General features: G+C 53.9%; 1 protein-coding gene across 1 annotated transcript in view; it reads right to left on the reverse strand.

Annotated features, from left to right (window-relative positions):
- ESRRB (estrogen related receptor beta) overlaps positions 1–4,857 on the reverse strand; it is a 184,709-nt gene extending 179,852 nt beyond the window's left edge. The window contains exon 1 of the mRNA XM_013003714.2: positions 4,803–4,857. The gene's annotated coding sequence lies outside the window, so the exon portion shown is untranslated. The remainder of the gene's footprint in view (positions 1–4,802) is intronic.
- Positions 4,858–5,139: the final 282 nt, after the last annotated feature.

Below are 5,139 nucleotides of genomic sequence, written 5' to 3' on the forward strand. Positions count from 1 at the left end.
CTGAGAGGAGGAAGAACTGAGAGGAGGAAGAACTGAGAGGAGGAAGTACTGGGAGGAGAAAGTACTGGGAGGAGGAAGTACGGAGGAGGAAGTACAGAGGAGGAAGAACTGAGAGGAGGAAGTATTGGGAAGAGGAAGTACTGGGAGGAGAAAGTACTGAGAGGAGGAAGAACTGAGAGGAGGGAGTACTGGAAGGCAGAAACACTGAGATGAGGGAGTACTGAGAGGAAGAAGTACCAGAAGGAGGAAGTGCTGGGAGGAAGAAGGACTGAGAAGGAGAACTCAGAAGAGGAAGTACTGGGAGGAGGGAGTACTGGGAGGCAGAAACACTGAGATGAGGGAGTACTGAGAGGAAGAAGTACCAGAAGGAGGAAGTGCTGGGAGGAGGAAGAACCGAGAAGGGGAACTGAGAGGAGGAAGCACTGGGAGGAGGAAGTACTGGGAGGAGGGAGTACTGGGAGGCAGAAACACTGAGATGAGGGAGTACTGGGAGGAGGAAGTACTGGGAGGAGGAAGTACCGGGAGGAGGAAGTACTGGGAGGCAGAAGCACTGAGAGGAGGAAGTACCGGAAGGAGGAAGTACTGGGAGGCAGAAGCACTGAGAGGAGGAAGTACCAGAAGGAGGAAGTACTGGGGGGAGGGAGCACTAGGAGGAAATACTGGAAAGAAGAAGCCCAGGAGGAAGAAGTGCTGAGAGGAGGCCGAGCTGCAGGAAGGCACTTTGCGGACTTGCCCTGAGAAAGCAGCAGGCTCCGCCAAGTGGGAAGGCCTTTGGTCTGTGCTGACTGCAGGAAGCCGGGCGACAAGACGGAGGACAGCAGATAGAAAGGCTTGCGTGGCTGGTGGCAGGAAACGACACGTGTTCACGGAGCCTGCGAAGCGCCCACGTGGTGATCCTGCCCTGCTCTCTGGCTGGAGCAGGAGAGCCTGGTGTGGTGGCAGCCGTCTGGGGCTGACTTTGGGCTCTCCTTCACCAACCTCGGAGGTCAAAGTGCCTGTCTGGAATGTACACTCTTGACCCTGGCTCTGACATTGCTTGACCTTGACCACCACCTGTCCTCCTGCTTCCTCTGGCTGCAGACCAGGGACTGCCCCCACTGGGCACCGTGAACAAAGTGGGCTCGGAGGAAAGACTTGGTTCAGAGAGCTCGTGGCAGGAGACATGGGCTCACGGATCAAAGGAAGGGGGAGGGTCCTTTGCGGAGTGAGCATGCCGGGGTGGGGGCAGAGTCTGGGCATTTCAGAGTGGGCTCCAGGCGGCAGACCTGGGACTCTGTACTCGCGGGTACACTGAGCTACACTCCTGCTCTGTGGCCTTTGACCCTGTACACATCCGGACCTCTAGCTCCGCGACCCTGCCCCAGTTTCTCCTTCTGCTTTGTGCTCCATTCACCTCTGTCCCCTCTTGTGCCCCACTCCACACTGCCTTCCACCCCCTCCCTCTCCCCTGACCCCCACCCCGAAGTTGTGGAGCTGCCGGGAACTGCCATTTCTTTATTTATTTTCCCTCCCACAGCAGCCCTGAGGGGGGCTTAACTCTTTCCTCCCACAGAACCCGGCTTTTGGAGTTGAATGTTGAAACTCTCACTGGGAGACTCATAAATATTCGGAGTCACTCTCTCCCTCTCTGTTTGATTAGGAAATGAGCCTTTAACTCAATGTAATCCCCAAGCCATTAACAAAAAAGCCCTCTGCAGCTCCACTATTAGAATTTCACTCTTAACCCACGGAGGATTGAATTAGATTAACATAACTACCCACAATCTGAGATCTGAGTTTATTTTCTATGCCAGATAGAAATGTGGTGGGGTTTTTTTTTCTTTTCTCCGCCCAGCCCCCACCCCCGCTCCTTTATCGCAAGAGGCAGAAGGCCCGTGGGGTGGGGTGACGGAGAGAAAGAGCAGGAGAATGAAATGTGAAAACAGATCAGCTGAAGGTGGACAGACCCGCAGTAGCGGGGACGTGATGGAGAGGAAGAGCCAGGTGTGGTTTGGGCTCTCAGCACCCTTCCAGCGGCCTCTTGTTTCGTTTCGTTTTTAATCTCTGGGACGTTTGGAGAAACGGCAGCCCGGTGAACTTGTTTGAGTGAGGGGCACTTCGCAGGCATTTCATGGTCTCTTCCTTCCTGGCGTTTGATGGCCTTGCACCTGAGTCCGCAGTATTCCAAAGCACCTGTTCATTGGACTCTCGGCTCCCTCGTTTGGGAGGAGGGAAGGCCTGGCTCTCCGGGAGCTTGAGGGATAGGCTGGGGGTGGGGGGCACATCCAACACCAAGGCAGGTCCCTAGTGAACTGCTCATGCTTTTGCTCTGGGAAAGAACCACCACATGGGTGGAAGGGGTTAGGTTTTGCAAACATCAGATCATAGACTGCCCCCATGACCAATCGCATTTACGGAATCAGTTTGGGAAGAGAATGGGTTTGATGGGAGGTTGGTCCACACACAATTAACTGTTATTGAAGCAGAACTGAAATCATCTGAGGTTGCCTTATGCAAATCTATTGAAGGCCCTCCCCATACCTCAACTACCTCTCCATAACTAAGCCCAAAGTGTGGGGAGGGACCCACTGGGTGATGGGGGGGGGGCACTTCCAGGACTGGAGGATGAAAGCCAGACAGCCCCCACACCACTCTGCCATATAAGCCCTCATCCACGAGTGGCCAAAAGAAAGGGCCAGCCGTTCCCACCTGACTGTTCCAGCAAATATTCTCCCTAGACCCAGCACGCTAATAAGAACACAGGTGTTGCCCAGGAATGCGCGCCTCTCCCACCACATTTCATCCTGGGTCCTGAGCAGCGGGGCTCCACCATGTGTGCGCATTGGGGGAGAGAAGGGAATTGTTTTCCCCTGCCTGAAAAGGTTAAAAAAACGCCACACTGGCTCTCAAAAGGCACTGAGCTCTGAAAAACCAGAGAAGTTCAGCTTGGCAAACAGCTGACGGCTCTGAATCCTGAATGCAATGTCTCAATCATTCCATCCACTTGAGCTTTAATTAACCGTAACCCACCAAGTCCCACTTCAGCATTATTGTGGGAAAACCTTCCCAGGGTTTGGGCATCAAAACAGAGTCCGCAACAACGCCACAGGTCTCCTGGGCATTTCAGGACATTCCTGTATCGCCCCACCCCCCCCACATACACACCCATCCCACACACACACACACACACACACACACCTTTCTCTCTTCATTCTTCAGACATCACTTTTCGTAGGAGGCTTTTAACTGGTGGCATCTCCCCCACGTTAAGCCAAGTTCCTCGGCCTGAATTTCCCTGAACCTGTGAAGTTCACCTTCACATTTCTTATTCCTTCCTGCCCCCTATGTCCTCTGTCCAAAATAAGAAATGAATAAAGATGTGAACAACCTGGGACAAGACAGATGAGAATATAGTCGAGGGAAGGAAAGCGAAAGTTTCATAACCAGCTCGAATTGCTTCTCTGCACAGAGTCGTCTAATATGCATCGGGGGTCTGTGTGCGCGCGCGCGCGTGTGTGTGTGTGTGTGTGTGTGTGTGTGTGTGCATGTGTGTGTGCGTGCCCACGCGTGCATGAGTTAACTTGCATCAAGTTAGGTCTGCTGGCAAAACCATTTTGTTTTCCATCAAAACAACCGCAAAGTATTTGATTGGCTAATGCTTTTCAATGACTTGGAAATGACTTCTTTATTTGGATAGTGCAGCCACCCCCCATTACAATGTAGTCTTCAGCAGTACAAGCTAGGGTACCCCAAGCCTTTCTGGTCTCATGGAAAGATGAGATCCATCCGAAAAGTTGTACATCACACACGTACAGGAAACAGCACCTCATTTTCCCCTAAACAGGTAAGGCTGCCCTTCTCTCGTAAGTAATAAGATGGCAGTCTCTTCAGGTGTAGAGTTTTTCGTGATTGATCCGCTATCCAGAAAGGAAACGCCCCAGCCTTGCAGAACAGGCAGGCAGGCTGGCAAAGGCAGAGTGGGGGGTGGGAAGCAGTGGCCCCCCGGGCAGAGCTAACTCTGGAAGCAGATGGCGGGCACACGCACAAACCCCACACACTGGACTACCGGAGACAAGCACGGCTTTGCCAAGCATCCTGGGATTGAGTTTCTTCCCCAAGGAGGGCACAGAGCGATACACTCAACAGCCCTGCACACCTGGCTGGGTCCTTCCAGAGCCTCTTACCCGCCCCCTCCCTACCCTCCCCCCCACGCACACCAGAGCTTCCCTTTCAGGAGTAAGAAAATACACCAAATTTGGAGGGCGCAACACAACCTTCAAGGCAACAGCTCTCATCTCAAAACCAACTTTGCTTCGTAAGGAGGGGAAAGTGGCCTTTTTCCTCTGGGGCGGGCAGCCTGCCTGGACCCCTCCATCATCACCTGTCCTTTAGAGCTAGGTCCTCCCCGTGCAGCCTCCGCCCGCCCCCCCAACACCAGTGCGGGCAAGAAATAAAAGTTTTCACCCTGGGAGACACAGCCACCCTGCGGGCTGCCTGCCGGGCCCTTTTGATGGATCACTTCTCCACAGAAAACAAAAACCAGAGGGAGCCGACCGGTTCCCAACGTGTCCGTGTAACCATCCCACTTGGCCGCGACGAGTCCCCCTGACCTTCCCGTGACAGCCCGGGAAAAGCGAAGTCTCGCTGCCGGCCACAGGGACAAGCTTTGGAGTGAGGACAAGCAGGCTGAAAGAACAGGCGTGGGAAGATATTTTTATCAGGGAGAGAGAGAGCGAGAGAGAGAAGGGGTGTGTAGCGGGCAAAGGCGAGCCAGGTGCGGCAGCAGTGGCTGAGGCTGAGGATGGGGAAGTTGGGTGACCCACCTGCTCGGGGCAGCCTGGAACGTTCTGCCCCTCAGGTGTTCCCCGCTGCCGCTCACTCCTTCCTCGGCTCCTCCGGCACCAGCTGACAGTCCCCTGTCTGTGTCTCTCTTTGTGACTAAGGACACAGTACTCCCAACCTATAAATAGATCCCGACTCTGTGATTGATATAACAGGCAGCTGACAAAAAAAAAAAAAAAAAATCCCACAACCCTAACCAGGTCTGAAACCAAACAGCACAAAACAGAACAAACCGCTTCGCGTTCAGTCCACCAAGCCCTGTGCACTGGAACAGAAGGGGGGGAAGGAAACGGAGGAGGAGGAGCTGGGGGGAAGGGC

This window comes from Echinops telfairi, unplaced genomic scaffold (assembly GCF_000313985.2).
Source record: "Echinops telfairi isolate 266 unplaced genomic scaffold, ASM31398v2 ScPeMD7_18;HRSCAF=68, whole genome shotgun sequence".
NCBI classification, from domain to species: Eukaryota; Metazoa; Chordata; class Mammalia; order Afrosoricida; family Tenrecidae; genus Echinops; species Echinops telfairi.